This window comes from Adiantum capillus-veneris, chromosome 8, assembly GCF_014529385.1.
Source record: "Adiantum capillus-veneris isolate H3 chromosome 8, ASM1452938v2, whole genome shotgun sequence".
In the NCBI taxonomy this organism is placed as follows: domain Eukaryota; kingdom Viridiplantae; phylum Streptophyta; class Polypodiopsida; order Polypodiales; family Pteridaceae; genus Adiantum; species Adiantum capillus-veneris.
In genome coordinates this window covers 136,717,947-136,739,399 of record NC_140938.1, presented here as the reverse complement: position 1 = coordinate 136,739,399, position 21,453 = coordinate 136,717,947, and positions in this window count along the sequence as shown.

The window sequence follows — 21,453 nt, the reverse complement described above, 5'->3', positions numbered from 1 at the left end:
GGGCGTCGCCTCTATTTGGCCAGTGGAGCAGGAGGTGGGGTAGGCTATCTGCGCACTGGAGGACGAGCGAGACGCAGGCCAGCGGAGGAGCAGGTAGAGGCAAACATAGGGAGCTCTCTCTCTCTCTCTCTCTCTCTCTCTCTCTCTCACGCCAATGATCAGGCTGCTCATGAGTTCGTCATCGTGATGCACCCTTTGACGGCTATGGCCCACAGCTCAGGTCTTATCCGTTTATTTCCATCCGGATGTGTAGGTACTCCACTCTGTGCCGATAGGTTGGGTGTCAGCATGCCATGCAGGTCCTCCACTCTTTGGTGTGGGTAGCCTAGATCCGCAAGCGACTCTCTCTCTGTCTCCATCTTGGTACAATGGAAAATGGCACTGATAGGCATGATGGAGACATGACAATGAAGAAGAAAGAAGCGACGCTCAGAGCCGGGTAGGGAGAGTCCAGAGGAAGAGGATGAGGAAGAGGATGAGGACGAGGACGAGACACAGATAGCATGAGCTAAACGAGGGGTAGAGAGCTTATGCTCAATGCATGGCAAGGCCGGCTTGGAGGAGGACACAGTGGGATAGGGCGAGGAGCGGAGCATGTGCATCGGCTCCAATTGAGCTCCCTATTGAAAAAGTTAAGCGGTTGAAGGAATCTTCATGGCAAATTAATTAATGGAGTGCAACTTCGACCCAGTACGACTCCCAAAACCGCCAATCACAATCGGGACTTCACCAAAATTACAGGAATTGGGACTTCTTAACTTTCTTCCAATTTTCATTAGGACAGAGAGAGAAAGAGATACCCCTCTAATTTGTGAAAATTCCCAAAATACATTTTATCTATTTTGTTTGGATTGTTCACGACTTTCTAATCTTTATTCCTTTTTTGACAATTGAGATCCGCTTTTGAGTGCCTACCATGTAATTACCTTGCAAAAAAGGCAATTATGTCTAAAATTAATGAAGCAATTGTTTTCGAAGCCTATATACCGAACTCAAATTCTAGTTTTATCATCTTGTATTGATAGACAAGTAGTAGCCAAAACGAGTTTTTTGCAAACCATTAATTAATTATTTTTTTTTTGGGGGGGTGGGGGGGGGGGGGGAAGGAAAGGAAAAGGGAAGGGTGGGGGGAGGGGGGGTAATTTGTTTTTTTTAGTGCTTACGGGAGCCCTAAGGGCAGCCAAGGCAAATAGCCTAGTGGTTAAGCTTGTCTTTTTAGTGTCTCCGCGCTTAGGTCAAATCCTAGGGATTAGGGGTGCTTTTGAAGCTAATTCGAGATGCTGAAGCATCTTGGGAAGATACTATGTATTGAAAAGTGATATTGAAGCCATTAGCCATGATAATAAGCGTCCCCAATTTTGAGCACATTTGTTTTAATGAGAATCTTGGGAGATCCTTTGGTTTTGAATGGAAGAGGAAAGGAAAGAGAAGGATAGATTTACGGAGAGCTGTAAAGGTGAGAGAGAGAGAGATATATATATATTTTTTGGGACACTCTGCTAGGTTGCGCGACAGACGACGAAGCTGGGGGAGCTCGCTGCGGCTATCTCTCTGTCTGTATCGCACGGGCCTGGAAAGAGAAGACTGACGAAGGGGGCAAATGGCACATGCTGCACCAGAGAGAGAGAGAGAGAGAGAGAGAGAGAGAGAGAGAGAGAGAGAGAGAGAGAGAGAGAGAGAGGGCCTCTGATAACACAGAGAAAGAGAGAGGCAATCTGCAGGAATGGCACGAAGCCTTTTTCTAAAAAAACCTTCGAATTAGCCGATCGGATCAGATTCGCAAGGAATCTCATTTACATTTTTAGGAAGCTGTTTCGTGCAGAAAAAGCAGGTGCTGGCGATTTCGACCTCAGATTTGCAGAGCTGGAGGAGATCCTGTTCGGAAGCAAGCCTGGAGGGGGGAGGGTTCTGCGCTCACTTGTGGGAAGACAGAGGAGAGATACAAGAGAGAGGAGAGAGAGAGAGAGAGGGAGTCTTTTTCTTGGCCACGATAGGGGGATCTGGCAAGATTCTGCTGAATTAGCGTGTAGACCCAGTATGTGCTCAAAAGTTTTGTGAAGAGAAAGCTATTCTCAAAAGATGCATTTACTTTTATGGCATGGTTGAAAAAGATTTTAGAGAACAAAAGATTAAACAATATATATATTCATAGGAATTTGATCCCAAGATGTGAGGAAAGTGTTCGAGAAAGGTACACCTAAGCTTAGCATTGAGCTGGTTGAAAAACAAGATTACTCGGTTGTAAAAAATGGTAAAGGAAAAAACATTCCGATAAAATATACTAAAAAATAGTTCAAATATCTTGCAAATTCTAATAGTGTTTCTAGTTTGCATGTGTATAAGGAAAAAACGCACTGCTCAGGCAAAAAGACTTTTTTGAACACTCTATGAAATATTGATAAAGGGTCCTTTCATTTAAAGAGTTCAAACACTAAATTATATTATTATTTTCTATGTTTATTAAATCTATCCTTTCGTGTAATAAGAACACATTAAATTATTCTTTTGTTTTAATTTTTAATGTGTCTATATTTTACTTCCTTTTTATTTCATTTTGTTTCAAAATGTTAATGTTCTGCAATGTGCACCCTTTACCTTCTTATTTAATTAGGGCCCTTTGTAATATATAAACCATTTGTGAGTAGGGTCTACCAATTGGAAGAAAATCAAAACATGCCCCATTAGTAAAGATGACGACAAGATGCTTGAGGAGACTTAGAGGTAGAGGAGTGAGAAGGGGGAGGCATGCCATGTGGAGGCCATGCCTCTCAATTAGGGATCTCTCTCTCTCTCTCATGTAGCAGAGCATAGGTAGGGATGCTTCGTAAGGCACATGGCAGTAGAATCTCTTCTTCTTATCTTCTTTCTCTCTCTCTCTCTCTCTCTCTCTCTCTCTCTCTCTCAAAGAAGAGGTAGGTGTTATGAGTGTGTATAGAGCTTGTAGATAGCAAGAGGAGGCGCTCAGAATGTACAAGAACTTGGGACTTGATGGTAAGCTTAATCTTGATTGCAAGACTTGATACTTTATAAAGAGAGATACATACAAGACTTGTATTACATGACTTGAGTACAAGACAAGCATTGATCGCAAGGAAAAGACTTGAACATAAGACAAGAACTAGAAGAGGGATTTCCTCATAGGATCCTCACAACTGGTGTTGGCAAGACTGACGGGCTTGTGGCCCAAGACCCCTATTTATACTAGTGCTTGAGGAGGTTACCTGAGGAATTTAGAAATTTTTAGAACCTTCTTGATCCTTCTAGCTCTTCTAAAACCTTCTACATCCTTCTTCAACTTTCTAGAGCTTTCCAAGAACTTCTAGATTCTTCTGAAATCTTCTCCAAGCTTCTAGAAACTTCTTAATACTTTTAGAAACTTCTAGAATCTTCTAGATCCTTGTAGATTCTTCTAGTGACAATTCAAACAATGACATAGGTGATGGTAGAGGCAATGATGGAGGCGATGACATAAGTGATGGTGTAGGTGATGACATAAGCGATGATGTAGGCGATGACATAAGCAATGATGTACTCAATGACATAAGTGATGATGCAAGCCATCTTTTAGAACCTTCTAGAATTTTACTCAATCTTCTAGAATCTTCCACTTTATTCTTCTAGAGCCTTCTAGTGTTTTCTTGTAGGGGACTCAAGAAGACTGACTCTCAAGCATCTCTGACATTACCCCGTCCTCTAGCGACGAGTTCCACGAGGAGCGAGTTTGCTTCTTAGAATAAGAGCAAGGTTTGATGGATGTTTTGGATGATTCTCATGAAGTTTGGAACAATGACAAGGCTCTAACACTGAAAAATGGAGGACTGGATAAGTCTGCATAGACTGGATGAGTGCATAGATTGCGAAAATTGGAGATGATATGTGACTATGTTTACTTGGCCAACTATCTTGAATGATCCAAGTCTTTGATAATTCATCTTTTGCAAAGGGTTAGATGAATGTAGAATATGGTGGAGAAGCCACACTCGATCCTTAATCTCCTCTGGTGGATGTTGCATTTGATGTTTGTCTATGCTAGCTTTATACCTCTATTGAGCTCTTCTGATATTTATTGTCAATTCTTTGTGAATGCTTTCTAGATCATGGTGGAGAATCCACAATTGATCCTTAATCTCGTATGGGGGATGTTGCATTTGATGTTTGTCCATGCTCGCTTTATACTGATGGGGGCTTTTTACAAGCCAAGCTCCCATACCCCTCTTCTCTCGTCCCCACCCCATGAAAACCCCCTCTTATGGAGGGAGTGATAAAAGGCATTGGAAAAAGTAAGAAAAAATAAAGTATGATTATGTAAATAGATAAGAAAGGTAAAATAGGCCACCTCATGCCTGCGGGGTAGCCCATCCCCACCTTGCCTCCTTTTTCTTCACTGTTGCCCCGCCGGGTGTCCCTTTTCCTCTCCTCCACTCAAAAGGTAAACCCCCTCTCTCTTCCCTTTGTCCTTTCTCCTTTCTCTCTCCCCTCAAGCTACCCCACCTCTCACCAATAATGCATTATAACTCACCAATAATGCACCAACTCACATGCAACTTACCCTATCTTCCAAAATAGTATACCCCACCCCCTCTTTCTCTCTCCTATCATATCCCATGACCCAAATACCCCCCTCTCTCTCTAAAGGGCGCCATGTCTCTTGTGTTGTAGATAAATAACCTCCCCCACACTCACACACACTCAGTTTCACTGAAAAAGGTGCCCACAGACCCATCCCCACCCGGTGGTTACCTGATTTTTCTTGTGTTCACACACATCTGCACACAGATTCACCTCTGAACACACTCCCCTCTCTCCCCTTTTGTAATTACTTTATTCTCCATGTCACCTCTCACTTTTTTCATCAACCCATCTCTCTCTCATGAGACTGCTGTTCTGGCACATATACACATAGCCAGACAAGTGCGGCCAACAGTCACATGGCCTATGTAGATAATGATTTCTTCATTTCTAAATTCTAGAATTTCTCCCCCCTCCTCCCCTATATAAAGAGGGGTCACCATCACACAAAAACACACAACATCACCAAAGAACACACTATGCACTGTGTGTGCCTAGTGCACACACACACACACCCACACCATCACCATCACCGCAATCACCATGCTCGTCTTGAGCATGACCTCTACACCCTTGGCTATGGAAGATGAAGGGAAACTAAATGAAGGATGATGGCCATAATCCTCGTGCGAGTCTTCGCCATCAACTCCCACCTATCCGCCATGTGCTCTACCACTCTCTCCCTTCTCATTCCCCTACCCTATGCTCCCCATTCATCGCCTTATTCTCTAAATAAAGCTTGAGGTTTTGTGAGTATGTTTTCTTGCAATGTTTTGCCCATGTGAGGTGTGCGGAATCGCCACCTAGTCTTGTGTTTGGAGTGAGCTTGTGTATGTGTGAAGGGTGTGCGGATTCGCCATCCTTTTGTGGTGCCTAAGTACTAAGCCGCTATACCCCCTCCCTCACTCTCTCTCTCTCTCTCTCTCTCTCTCTCTCTCTCACTTGATCTCATTCCCTTTCCTCTTCATCATTACTCCTAAGCATCCATCTCTCTTGGATGAAAACTTTGTTATGGTGGTGTTTTTTTTGCGTCCTAGCCGCTGAAGCTAGGTGGTGCCCCCTGTTTGCCTTACCATGACAGCTCGAGGCGCGCCATTCGGTCTCTGGTGTTTTAGAGGCCATCGGGGTTCGGGGTTCGCTTTGCTGCCATCATTTGGTGCCCCCACTGAGGATCTTTTCATGAAACCTTTCAGTTTACAAGACTGAAACCCCTAAACTATTGTGAATGGATGAATGGCTTGCAGGATTTGCTAATTGGACGACAGAAGAAGAAGAGCTCCAAGCACAACTAGACGAACTCCGCATCTCCATCGAAGCTCGAGTGCCAGGCGTAACGGTAATCGATTTGCAGTGGGAGAGTCAACCAACACGCCAAACCCAGTGGATATACATAGGCCAAGTGCCAAGAAGAAGAAGGAGAAGGTCCAAACCATGTCCGCAACCTACAACCAACCCACAACAACAAAATGGAAGGAGCTCTACACAATAGAGAATCAACACTATTCTACTTTGAGAATCCGGTAACTCAAGTCATCGAGGTAATTATCACAGTCAGTTTTCAAGTCGCACCTGATGCTGCAGCACAGATAACGGAAGCATTGGCTCACACTCTCACTAGAGAAACTAGGGATCTACTGAGTTTGTTTCAGGAAAGAACACCACCCTCTCCCACAAGCTTGGACAGTGACTAAGCACCTCTAAGCTTCACATGAATCAGTACAACCTACCTCAAGACAGATCACACATACCAACACGTGTATGCTCAATCAAGGTAATACTGGACTTGAAGGCTCACTACCAGCACGTCATTGACACCATGCTAGGTGGGGAGCGGTTTTTTGAGGTTCTGGCATCAGATCAACCATTTGTCTTACCTTTGGTACAAGGCAATGTACCGTTTGAAGTTTTAATCTATGTCCTAGTATAAGAGGGTATACACGCCTCCTTGTAAAGAAGAAAAAAACTTTTGCAAGTTAAGCAGTGTGTCTTTCTAGCTCTCTCTCAGTAATCATGGCAAGTGTAGTATTTCCAACATTTAAAGGAAAGAAGGGGGAGGATTTGGTAACAGACTTCCTAGATGACTTTGAAGTAGCATTTGTAGTGAGCAACAAAGATACGAATGAATCCCGGGTTAGAATCTTTAAGCATCTCATGAAGCTAGAAGCTAGATCATGGTACAATGCACTTCCACAAGCAACCAAAGATGACTGGGAACCCTTAAAAACCGCTTTTAAGAGGCGCTCTGGGGGAGGTACCACTTCAGAAAATTTGTGGGACATGTTGAGAGACTTGAAGCAGGAGGGTCTTTTAGAATATGCCACCTATGAGTCCAAATTTGTGGATTTGTGGGAACGGTGGGTTGAGTCACTGGCTAGGGGGGAAGCTGCACCCGATTTCCTAAAAAAAGATCGGTTCACGCATGGCTTATGGCCGCTTCTCAAGGAGAAGGTGAAAGGTAGATTCCCGGCTACGTACGAGTTAGCCGTTGAGATTGCTCGACTTAAAGACAAGAAGCTGCGAATGAAAGCCAAAGAAACCGAGTTACCAGAATCAGGAACATCGCGTTGACCAGCAACTACGACAACCACCATTACACCACCACCACCGGCTCTTGGGGTAAGAGATGACCAACAAGATATGTTGGCCCATATTACTGACCAACTGCAGAATTTGTCTGTCCACTTAATACAACAAGGGAGGAGTCAAGAAAGAGATCAAGACCCTGGAAGAGCACGACGACAAAACAGGGAGTATCATTGCTACAAATGCGGAGAAGACGGTCACGGTATGTACTACTGTCCCAAACCACAACAAAACTATAATAGAGGAGGTAGGAGGAACCAATTGTCACCCCCTAGAGAAAGAACACCCCCACCCCGAGCACCACCCCCACCAACTCAAATTCTACGTCCACCCCAGACACCACTACAAGCATCCATCCCACCTCTTCCACCAGCCCCACCACCTGATCGCCCTGTAAACATCATAAGGCTAGAAGAGAAAGGAAAATCCATAGTAGTGGATCCACCGAGAGCAAAGGAGAGGGACAGGGGTAAGGAGAAGGTAACCTTTTTAGAACCACTTGAAGCCATGACTGTGAAAAGAGCTAGGAGGGAGAAAGCTACACAATTAGATGATGAGAGAAGCATGAGAGGAGAAACTAGCAAGAGACCATCCAGGCCACGACAGAAATTGGGCATCACCGACTTCCAGCTAGGGGAAAGTTCTAAGCCCTATGATCTAACATTGGATGTGGCAGAGCAAGGACCGAAGATTACATGGCCACAACTGCTACATCTTGCACCAAAAGTAAAGCGACAATGGTCTAAAATGGTAAGTACAAGACGCTCCAAAACAAAGGTAGCCGGAGCAATTTCGGGATGCAACATGGATGAAATCCTTCCAATTGTCGACGTAAACATAAAAGGAAAGAGGATTGGAAACACCTACATTGATGGAGGTGCACAAATCTGTGTAATGAGCGAAGCTATGATGCTTCGATTAGGGCTCGAGGTTGACAGGCCTTCTCCATGCAAGGCAAAGATGGCAAACAACGCAAAAGTAAAGTGTGTGGGTGTGGTAAGTGCCGTGAAAATCAAAGCTTTCAACACTGAGGTAGAGGTAGATGATTTTGTAATGCCTACTAAGGGGGAGGGCTATCCACTAATTTTGGGAAGGCCATGGTTGATGGCCATGAAGGCAAAACAGGACTGGGGTACTGGCCTTCTACGCATGACCGGTAAGAAAGGGGAGACAATCTACTACGACATGAGGATTGGCAAGCAGAAGCAAATGAATCTGGAAACATCGGCAGATGAAACCACTAGCGAATCTTCTAGTTCTGAGGAGGAGACCACATCCACCGACGAAAGTGACAGTTCCATTGATGTGATGGGTATCATTATGAAGGATCCACAAAGGGTAAGCACAACTGGTGATCCATCACCAAAAGGGAAACCCAATGAAGAGGAGAGAAAATCACATAGCCTAGGAGGAAGTAGGTTGAAGGGTATGTTGTCTACGGAATTAACACTTGAGAAGAAAGATAGTTTTTTGCAAATGTTGATGGGATTTCCTAACCTGTTCATTGACAACTATGAAAGAATCACAGGCATTACAGTGGTGGAACATCATATTAAGCTGAAGGAAGGGGTAAAACCAGTTGTGCAAAAGCTACGACGACTGGGGGTCATACAAGAAAAGGCACTCTTGGCCGAGGTAAGGAAACCGCTGGAGGCGGGATTCATCTATCCTGTAGAAAACTCAGAATGGGTGTCACCCGTAGTGGTGACGCCTAAAAAGAATGGTAAGTGGAGGGTCTGTGCTGACTACAAACCACTAAATGCAGCTACAAAGAGAGACCACTTTCCTCTCCCTTTCTTGGATGAAATTCTGAATGAAGTAGCGGGTTTTGAATGCTATACCGTCTGCGATGGTTATTCTGGATACTTTCAAATACGCATAGCCTTGGAAGATCAGCTAAAAACCACTTTTATCACGCCATGGGGTTGTTTTGCATACAGGGTTATGCCATTTGGTCTGAAAAATGCACCTGCCACATTCCAAAGATATGTCACATATGTTTTTCAACCGTTCTTTGGAACATCCATAAGAGTGTTCATTGATGATTTTTGTATATATAGCTCCCGTATTTCGCATTTAGAAAAGGTAACTGAAGGTTTGGCCTAGTTGCAGAGCCTAGGTGGGCAATTAAATGTGGATAAATGCCACATTGGGGAGAGTAAAGTCATTCTACTAGACCATGAAATTTCAGCAAAAGGTATCAACGCCGACCCAAGTAAGGTGTCCGCACTCATAGCCCTACCTTCACCAACGACCGCACGTCAACTGGTCTCTTTTCTACAGAAGGTCAAGTACTTAAGTAGATTCATACATCTACTATCACAACTTGTTCTACCACTGCAACAACTCACTCAAAGATCAACTTTCACTTGGGATGAGGAAAGTGAACATCACTACAACAAGGTAAAGGAGGTCTTAGCCACTCTGCCAACTATCTCACCACCTAAGTGGTATGAAAAATTCTATGTCACCTCAAGTGTTGGTGATGACTCATTGGGGACTGTGCTATTCCAAAAGGGTACGACGACATCTTTCATGAGGCCAATCTACTTCTCTAGTCGAATGATGACAGCAGGAGAGAAAGGTTTCACCCATGTGGAACACTTAGTCCTAGCTCTTAGATTTGCAACTACAAAGTTTAGGTCATATTTGCTGCCTGAGCAATTTGTGATTCTAACCACGGATGAAATATTTCCCTATGTTGTACAACACATGGATGTGTCTGCTAGAATTACTAAATGGCTAGTTCGTCTGCAAGAGTTTGACTACACGGTACAGGTAGAAAGCACGACAAGGGCAAGTTTGGGGGGACTCATGACCTACCAAGTCTTTGAAAGGAAGGAGAAGCAATCTAAGGAAGGAGAAGTCCGATTACCTCCAGTACCACCGATGGTAGAAGGAGCATACTCTCTCTACTTTGATGGAGCCTACAAGCGAGCGTCCGACAAAGCAGCTGCAGGCATAGTGGTCTTTGATGACAAAGGGACAAAGGTATTTTCGTTGGGCCAATTGTTAGATTCACATTCTAACAATGAAGCTGAGTATGCAGCACTAACCAAGGGTCTACAATGGTGCGTCTCACAAGGTGTACAACGCCTTAATGTATTTGGGGATGCTCTACTTTTGGTAAGGCAAGTAAATGGAGCATGGACATGCAAGAATCCTAGTTTAAGGACTCACTTAAGTGGTGTAAAAACCTTGTTGGGTAAGTTTGAAGAAGTTCAAATACACCATATCCCAAGGGCTCAAAACCAAGAAGCAGATGCCCTAGCAAGTGAAAGACTACAGGAAGTGGTGGTTGGAGCAATAAAGCTAAAGCTCCCTCTATTTCAAGGTAGTGATGCCTTGCTAGACATCATGCATTTTTTGGAAACAGGAGAATGCCCATCAGATTTAACAAAGGGACAGAAGCAATGGCTGACGCGGAAGGCCACAAGGTATCGACTCATCAATGACGGTTTGTACTGTAAGGGTAAGGACCAAATACTCAGGAAGGTCCCTCTCTCTCAGGAAATCATGGGAGTAATTGCTAGTCGTCACGACGGGGTTTGTGGTGGTCACTTTGCCCTAGACATAACAAGTAGGAAAATCTTGCAGGCAGGCTTCATATGGCCTAGCCTCAACCGTGATGTACACCACTGGTGCAAAACGTGTAAGTTGTGTCAAAAGGCCGGCACTAGGTCACTTATGCCTGAACCACAGACACCTATTCTCTCATATGGCCCATTTGAAAAATGGGGTATCGATGCCATTGGGCCATTACCTAGGGCCAACTCAGGAAAATTCTACATTATCATGGGGGTTGACTACATGACTAGATGGGCAGAGGCTATAGCCACCACTAGAATCACAGCGGTAGAGGTAGCTAAATTTATCTATGAGCACATATGCTGTAGGTTTGGAACACCTTTAGAGATCATCTCTGATAGATGGCCAGGTTTCAGAGCAGACTTGGTAGGAGAATTAATGCAGAAACTGGGCATTACAAGGAGGCACTCTTCACCATATTACCCTCAATGTAATGGCCTAGTTGAAAAGGTAAATGGAATGGTTTCTAAAATTATTACCAAGCAGGTAAACAATCATCCTGGAGACTAGGATAAGTATCTACTACCAGCTTTATGGGCCTACAGAACTTCATTTCGTACATCCTTGGGATTCACACCGTATCATCTAGTATTTGGTAAGGAAGCAATCTTGCCCATTGAAGTGCAACTACAAAGTCTCAGAGTAATGGCAAGCCAGCTTCAACAGCCCAACATGCATTTGAGAGATCACATCATCAACTTGGAAAGACTGCAGCTGGGCAGAGAAGAGGCAATAAATTATTATGCAGCACAAGCAGAGCATAGACGACTTAGTTTTAACGAGCATCTCCGGAAAAAAGAATTGAAGAAAGGAATGTTGGTGCTCCGCTACAACAATCGCTTCGACACGCGCAAGGATAAGAAACTCCTACTCCGATGGGAAGGTCCTTTCATCATCACGAAAAAGTATGCCAATGGAAGCTACCAGCTTATGGAGGCTGATGGAAAACTTCATAAAACCAGGGTAAATGGTTGGTGACTTAAACCTTATTTTCTTCGATTTGACCAGGCTCCACCAATTGACATTCCACATGAGGACACACCATCAGCCGCCACCTCTGACGATAATGATCAAACAGATTAGCTAGAGACATGAATGCCTCTAACCAAAAGGGGAGGGCTAATGATGGGGGCTTTTCACAAGCCAAGCTCCCATACCCCTCTTCTCTCGTCCCCACCCCATGAAAACCTCCTCTTATGGAGGGAGTGATAAAAGGCATTGGAAAAAGTAGGAAAAAATAAAGTATGATTATGTAAATATATAAGAAAGGTAAACTAGGCCACCTCATGCTTGCGGGGTAGCCCATCCCCACCTTGCCTCCTTTTTCTTCACTGTTGCCCCGCCGGGTGTCCCTTTTCCTCTCCTCCACTCAAAAGGTCAATCCCCTCTCTCTTCCCTTTGTCCTTTCTCCTTTCTCTCTCCCCTCAAGCTACCCCACCTCTCACCAATAATGCATTATAACTCACCAATAATGCACCAACTCACATGCAACTTACCCTATCTTCCAAAATAGTATACCCCACCCCCTCTTTCTCTCTCCTATCATATCCCATGACCCAAATACCCGCCCCTCTCTCTAAAGGGCGCCATGTCTCTTGTCTTGTAGATAAATAACCTCCCCCACACTCACACACACTCAGTTTCACTGAAAAACGTGCCCACAGACCCATCCCTACCCGGTGGTTACCTGATTTTTCTTGTGTTCACACACATCTGCACACAGACTCACCTCTGAACACACTCCCCTCTCTCCCCTCTTGTAATTACTTTATTCTCCATGTCACCTCTCACTTTTTTCATCAACCCATCTCTCTCTCATGAGACTGCTGTTCTGGCACATATACACATAGCTAGAAAAGTGGGGCCCACAGTCACATGGCCTATGTAGATAATGATTTCTTCATTTCTAAATTCTAGAATTTCTCCCCCCTCCTCCCCTATATAAAGAGGGGTCACCATCACACAAAAACACACAACATCACCAAAGAAAACACTATGCACTGTGTGTGCCTAGTGCACACACACACACACCCACACCATCACCATCACCGCAATCACCATGCTCGTCTTGAGCATGACCTCTACACCCTTGGCTATGGAAGATGAAGGGCAACTAAATGAAGGATGATGGCCATAATCCTCGTGCGAGTCTTCGCCATCAACTCCCACCTATCTGCCATGTGCTCTACCACTCTCTCCCTTCTCATTCCCCTACCCTATGCTCCCCATTTCATCGCCTTATTCTCTAAATAAATCTTGAGGTTTTGTGAGTATGTTTTCTTGCAATGTTTTGCCCATGTGAGGTGTGCGGAATCGCCACCTAGTTTTGTGTTTGGAGTGAGCTTGTGTATGTGTGAAGGGTGTGCGGATTCGCCATCCTTTTGTGGTGCCTAAGTACTAAGCCGCTATACCCCCTTCCTCACTCTCTCTCTCTCTCTCTCTCTCTCTCTCTCTCTCTCACTTGATCTCATTCCCTTTCCTCTTCATCATTACTCCCAAGCATCCATCTCTCTTGGATGAAAACTTTGTTATGGTGGTGTGTTGTTTGCGTCCTAGCCGCTGAAGCTAGGTGGTGCCCCCTGTGTGCTTTACCATGACAGGCTCGAGGCGCGCCATTCGGTCCCCGGTGTTTTAGAGGCCGTCGGGGTTCGGGGTTCGCTTTTCTCCCATCAATACCTCTATTGAGCTCTTCTGATATTTATTGACAATTCTTTGTGAATGCTTTGTAGATGTGTGGCTAAATCTATGGCAGTTAGATTCTTCACTCGATAATTCATGTGGACATCCATCATTAGGTACTGATGATAGTTGATTGTGCATCAATGATAATGATCAACGGCTTGATTTAACCCATTTGTTTGTCCATCACTATGTGGATGATTGGATAAAGAGAGGTTAATGTTTACTTCTTGAAGCTTGAACAAGTATTTCCAAAAGCTTGATATCAACTTTGGTCCTTGATTTGAAACAATGTCACTTGGAAGTCCATGATAGTGGTAAATATCCTCAAAGAAAATCTTTTCCATTCCTTTCCTAATTAATGAAGAAGGGTAAGAGCCTCAAGGTAGCTTGCTAATCTTGGTTTCAAGAACTACTTCTACAAAGCGTGTTGAGAGAAGTGCAGGAATAAGACTAATTTGGGAAGCACCATCCGGGTAAAGCTTTGATTTCATGCATATAAATAGCTCCTCTTGTTGGAAGAAGCCTCTAAAGTTTGATCCTATCCCATCATACTTTTCAAGTAGGTTGTCTTTAGGCTCCTTCCTTTATTGTGGTGAACTAGCTGAAATCACTGACATATTTCTACACATATTGGCTTCTTGGAATGGGGATTGTGGCTCTTGTACTACTAGACTTGGCAAGTGTGACTTCCCTTTGGACTGTCCAAAATCATGGGTGGAATTTGGTACATAGTTACCTTATGGAGTTCTTGCACGGGGGGTTGAAGTTCTTGGGATGGGGATTGAAGCTCTTGGGAATGGGATGGGGGTTGAAGCTCTTGCACCACTAAACTCAGTAAAAGTGGGGTTGCTTTACTTGCTCCATTGGGCTAGATCAAAATCATGCATGTCTTTTGGCATATATTGGTCTTATGTAGTTCTTGGAGTCGGCATTGAAAGTCTAGCAGCGCTGTACTTAGCAAGTGTGGTTGCTCCGTTTTCCATCGTGCATGTACATTGTGAATTTGTTCTTGCACCTTTTGCAAGCTGTATGCAATGCCTTCCAAAATAGATTGTTGTTGCATGGCTAGGCAAGCTATGATCCTAGTCTTGCCAAACTGTTATGAGTGTGTATAGAGCTAGAAGAGAGAAAGAGGAGGCGTTCACAATGTACAAGAATTTGGGACTTGATGATAAGCTTAATCTTGATTGTAGGAATTAATACTTTATTAAGAGAGTTAGATACAAGACTTGAGTACACGACAAGGATTGATTGCAAGGATAAGACTTGAACATAAGACAAGAACTAGAAGAGGGATTTCCTCATAGGATCCTCACAACTAGTGTTGGCAAGACTCAGGGGCTTGTGGCCCAAGACCCCTATTTATACTAGTGATTGAGGAGGTTACTTGACGAGGTTAGAAATTTCTATCTAACCTTATTGATCCTCTAGTTCTTCTAGAACCTTCTAGATTCTTCTTCAAAGAAGATTGACTCTCAAGCATCCGTGACACTACGGACTCTTCATAAGACATAGCCGAATATAATCTGCCCCCCTTACCCCCCCCCCCCTCTCTCTACAACTCTTGTGTCCTTCCTTGACACATGCATAGTGGAGATGATGTGGGGGGATTTCTCTTTAGGTGAAAGTCCACCTATCCACATATGGCGGGGGAAGCTTAGGTGCAAGCTCACGGGAAAGGCGTATTTGCAGGCTCACAAAGACGCATCAAGAGGTAGGGAAAGGCAACATGCAGGCGGGAGAAGGTTTTGGCAACATGAGTCCGAGGTGAGGGCTAGGCGATGAGGACATAGGGAATCTTGAAGGAATCTTTTAATTAATGTATTTTTTTAAGGCAAGCCAATGGGGATTTTATATTTGTGAGCTTTTTATTTTTGAGCTTTTGAAATTAAAACAATAATTTGGATCTTTTTAATGCTCGTATTACACTAACGATAGCTTCAAATGTTAGTGTGGCATGAGTAAAGTCTACATTAGTAGATTGTGCAACTACACAAAGGCATTCTTGTGAATGCAATCACTTTTTTCAATGTGCTCAATGCATAAAGTAACTGAGTTTAAGTGGATGAGTCCATACATGCATTGAAAACATCAGGGAAAACAAATATGACATGCATAAGATCAAGAGCATTATACTTGGATGATTGATGGATGTGAAGCGAATGACATGCAAGTGGTAGAAAAAAATGTATGAGACAATTTTCATCGGCTCTCCACCAAAGGCCTCCACATGTGGTTGCAACTTAGGGACATGCATCATAACGCAAGAGGTAAGTCAAATACATGGGCAAATTAATTTTTGGGAGGTTGGTTGTCAAAGGTTGTTAATAGGGAAAATGTCATATCTAGAATGGGGTCTCTTACATTGTATCATTGTGAGAGATATTAAAAGCATAACAAGTTGTTGATGAGAACCTTGTTCAAGATGACATCTCTTGGATATGTCCTTAGATGGGCCAGAACATGAAATACCAACTAGCTCTCAACTACTTTAGGCACATACAAGGACAATTCATTAAGAGATTTGCACGCAGTGCTTCTTGGATGTGATGTCAATGATCACAACATAGGGTCTTAAGGATACAAGCATAGACCATCTCAACTACAAGGATGTCTTTAAGGCTCATTTGTTCAAAATACTTTAGAGCTTGTCAACCTTGCCTAGCTTAAGTACACTTTGTTTTTTGAGCATTAAAAGAGAATGCTAGGAGAAGGGAGATTCTCCAAGACACTTTTCCTTGATGTAGAGCATCACACTTGGCATACATATTAACGAGAGCACCCCAGACCAAGGTGAGTTTACCTCAAAATCAGAACAATCCAAGAAAGGATGATACGCAAAGGTAGGGCAAGTTACACATCACTAAAAACTTTGCCATATATGTGAATATCCCAACTCCAATACACAGAAGCATCAGTGGATTGATATGCAAGAATAGAAAAGAGTGTGATGGCCTGAGCTGGCCTCAATTTATACCATAGTATTAACCAGAGCTAAGATAATTGGACCAACATGCTTTAATCATTGAAATATTCCTAGATGTACCCTCGTTGGGAATGTCCTATATTTTGTATGTGTTAAAAAGACGGAATCCTAGAGAATAATCTACTCAAGAACTTTTTGGGCTTTTTGATGTACACCACATTTGGCTTGCAAGTCATTCAAGGGATTTCCAAGCAATAGGTTTCTTTTGAGCAGCCCCTAAAAAACTATATCATATGCATGTATCAACATATCGCCTAATGCCACCCCTCGCTTTGCATCCATTGGAAGCAACCGATAGCTTCTAGGCCGTACCCTTTCTAAGCATATCCTATGGTATGTTTGTCAAGAGACTGCATCCCAGAGGCAAACCTCCTCAAACACTTCCTTGTGATCTCTAGTGTATGCCACATTTGGCATATATGTCATCCAAGACATTGACAAGCACTAGGTTTCTTTTCAACAACCCCTAAACAACTAGCTATATAATATTGAGTTCTTATGCCCATACCAGTATCTTGCCTAATCCACATGCCATCAAGATGCAAGCATAGGTGATTTCTTTTGGAGGGATGCCCTCGCTTTGCATCCATGGAAAGAAACCCATAGCTTTCTAGTCATAACCTTGTTGGGCATATCTTGCAAGTAGTGTGTGTCAAGAGACTACTGCCAGAGCTGATACTCTTCAACCAATTTTTGTGCTTTCTGATGTACACCACATTTGACATACAAGTCATCCAAGGCATTGCACATCACTCTTCAACAACTCCTACTGAACTAACTATGCTATCTTGAATCCTTATGCCCATATCAACATCTTGACTAGTGCCACATGTTGTCAAAATGAGTCTAAAAGAGCGGATATTCAAGTACATAGAGAAAATAAATACACAATAACAATGTTGCAACAGCTTATAAATTTGTGTATAAAACCATTATAAATTGCAATCATAAGCATGTTCTGACATAGAAAAGGAAGCCTTGAGGGTTCAGGAAGTGGCATTCCCGAGCATCCTCAACTTGAAGACCTATATATATCTCAAGGCATTTTATGTGTCATGATCGCCCTTGAGCTACAAGTCTTCAGCCACTCGATTTAAGGTGAGGGGGAGGATCATTAGGTGTGTGTACATATGTGTGTGTATATATATACTTGTGTTCAATGAGCTTTCCATGTACATAGGTTGAAGCAAAAAAGTCTGCACTAGAGAGGTAAGCGTCGACAACTTGCAGTTGCAATTAGCCTTCAAGAACTTGATATGTGAGGGGGAGTGTCATTAGGATGATCACCTGCCCCGAGAGCTGATGGGATGATGTCTACACTAGGTTAATACATAATATGTAGGGGACATGAGTATTTGTTGGCTTCAATTTAATTGAACGATGGAAATAAGAGCCCTCTGAAGACACTAGCAACACGACACAATTGGGGATGTAGCACTTACAAGGGTGTTTGTGCAATATTTCGAAGGTGTAGCTATCAAGAGAAGGTCACAAATAGCAATGATGGAGGCGAGATGGCAACACGAAAAAGGGCCTACAGGTGCCATTTACAGTCTCAGCCGCTCAAATCCGCTCTTCTCATACACCGCATATTAGTCCCCAAAGGTAACGTAGGGTACGAGGATAGGACATGGCAGTAAAAAATTAGGACGTGAAGAGAGGGAACTTGTTGGTTCTATAAATTCTCTCCAGTTCTTTTTCGAGGATTTCCATTTATTAAAAATTGGGAAACATTCACAAGCCGTTTGGGTTGAAAGGCCCAATCAATGATTCCCATCCGAGTGGGTGTGGCGAGTAGGCCTAGACTCAAGCTCATGAAAGCGCCTTGCGTGAAAACCCAATCAATGGCATCCCGAGAGCTTTACCTACGGTATTTGTGTCTCAGCTGCGTCTAGTACCAGTACTCCCTCGGGGGGTTTACTATGTGTAGAACTACCATATCACGTTGGAGAGGGGGAAAGGGGAACACACCCAACACACAACACAATGCCTCACTATAGCCCAGGGTATACACAACGCCCCAATCCACTAGAGTTCACCTTCAAAACTCAACACTACCCGCAAGCAAACCATTGCTTTCACACAATCATACGCACATACGCCTTGCAATGCACCAGACAGACTCAATCACTATGCTCCGCTCAATTCACAGCCTTCCGCACTCACACAACCTCTCTCTATCTCTCTTTGCATGACAAACCTTGGGGGGACACACACGCCTATACACGCCCGGAAACACACGCACACCAACAAAGAAGAGAAGGGGGAAGAGGGAATGACGCCTTGAAATAGTAGGGAATAGTCTACTAGCATAGGCAATATCATGTACATCCAACACACCGCTAGCGTGAACCTCAGAAACCAAAAACAAGAGCTCCAAAAGCCTTGGCAAAAAAACCCTCCTTGGTCCAAAGCCCTCCTTGGCAAAAGACATTGGTCCCAAAGAAAGACCCTTACAAATGAACATAAGCACCCTTTTATAGGGGTGTGCATAGGAGTCCAAAAAAGAAAAAATGGTGGTGTGATTCCATGTAGTGCACTCCCTTTGGAGTTCCATTTAGAAGTTCTATGCATTGCCACTACTTGGCTTAATTATTTTTGGAAACTTTTGCATGCTATGCACATTGGCCCTTTGTCCCCTTTCCCTTCACTTTTTTTGCCGGCCCCCCGGACTCCCTTTTCCTTGCACTTCATTTGCTTGTCGGCACCTCCTTGCACGCTGCTACGGGACCTCTCTCTTACACGAGGGGGGGAGGCAAAAGCGACCTCGCTATTGCTCTCCCTCTCCTTCTCAAAAATTTGGAGCCGCGGGAGCCGCCTCTAGCAAGGCCTGCCATGTCATCACTACATCACCAGCTAGGGCCGCCCACAGGCGCCACCACCATCCAGCACCGCCGGCCATTGCCACCAAAATCGCCGCCGGACGCCCACAGCAGTGCCATGCGCGTGGACGCCATAGCTGCGCCAAAGAGAGCTCCCCTCTCTCTCCTTCCTTGTGTGCTAATGGGAGCCCACGCCTCAGCCTTTATAGCCTGGCCTCAACGGTCCCGCGCCCGCATGTGGGTTTTAGGCCCCTGCCACATGTCATTCCCCTAAGACTTGAGCCCCAAGGGCTGCAAAAAGTCATTATTTTCTTCCTTTAACCAAAAAAACTTTGCAATCTGCCTTGACCTGGCCCCCATTTTGTGCTCCCACCTTCTGTTGCTGAGCCACAAAGCCCGAGTGAAATCGTGCACTGCTACCCTGCTCCTCCATGATCCGCACCATTATTGGACTCCTCCAGGCCCGAGATCCAATGCGACCAAAACACGATCAAACCATCTGCAATTAAGTTCGGGCAAAGACAACCAATCTTCCGACTTCTATATATTTCTGCTCCGGATTCCGTTTGGCGTGAAGTCAGTTCCTGCTAGCTCCATATGGTGTACACTCTGCTCTAGAACTTTTTCGAGGCTCAGAAGATGCCAGATGGCACGTACTCCAATGTGGCCAAGTGGGCTCAGACCCGACCCTCGGAAAAACTTCAGCTGACCATAGCTTGCAATCCAGAGCTCCGATCCACAATCCGAAAAGAAGGGTAAGCTCTATGAGTTGAGCTCTACACATCTATACCTCAAGTTCCACTTGGATCACCTGTCACCAGCTGCCCTATCCGGCAAGAATCTGCAAATCATCAAAACTTCAACCTTCAATAACTTGGGCTTCGTAGCTCGGTTTGATGATCCGTTTGGACCTGCTCCTTTAGCACTTCAAGCTCTTCAGTTCTGGACCCAAAAGATGTACTCTACATCTCCTTCACCTGCTACCCCAATTAGCACATTATGGAGCCTTTCTTGGCCTATAAGCCGCATCATGCATACACTCCCGCTGCTACCTGTCATCCCATGAACTTCGTAGCTGCTCTAGTCCTTTGCCATGCTTCTACTTGCCTATACACACCTGTCCATCCCATCTTCTAGCGTCGACACACTTTGGTTGCACCATCCTTGCCCACCCCCCTGTTGAGCATTTATGCTCAACCACATAAAAGCTTTATTTCACTATAAACTGCAAAAACCTGGCACACATTATGAGAAAACTCAAACCATATATACAATGTTTTATTGCACTCTATCACCTAAACCTTCAAGTGGATTGCCGCACCCCTTGCATAACATAGCTTCCACCTGGATCAAACACCTGGCTCTGTTCACTTTCATCCATTTGCAACAACCTCCAATAGTGCCCTACCCAAGCACGTAGCCATCCATGCACACAAAAGGCCCATAGAACTTTAGCACCTCTTCGAACATCATCTTGCTTCATCACCCTATATGGCTCTACAACCACATCATCTGTATGAACCAACACTTCTGACCCTCCCTCCCAGCCATGTAAAGGAGAGCTCCTCTCAAAGGAACCCCGTACCTGACGGATAACATACTGTACAGTTGCACTTACAAGCATACCTTTCAACCATGGGTTGCATACCTCTTTTGAAAGCTTGGACATATCTTGGGAACCTCCTTCATAGGCCATAGAACACATCTCTTTCACTGGCTTCATGCTCTCTTGCACCTCCTCTTCAAACTCACTTACACTGTCATCAAGCCCTTCGTCATCGATTGGCCCTTCAAGGTCGCTCAGCACTTCCTTCTGTCCAGCTTCAGTCTCCTGCTCTTCAATCACCTCTCCTACAGCTGCATCATGCTCCTCCATGGAAGAGAGAAACTCGTCCTCTATCGCATTCATCTCCAGATCTGCCATAGACACGGCCGCTTTATCTCTCTTGGCAAAATGGTGCATCTGCTGTGCCACCATGGCACATTCCACTGCTACTTTCATCAGCACAGCCATTAGCATGGCACCACATACCACCTTCACTTGCATTCCATCATCTGTAGGTCTAGACCGCATCTTTTGGCTTTCATCAAGCACCTCGCTTTGCTCTGTTCCCTGTTCTTCTTGCACATGGTCTACTACCATATCATCAAACATGTAAGAGGGCAGCTTTACCTTTACCAGTTTGGGTTCATCAAATTCCGTCTCTTCGTCATAGGATGTAT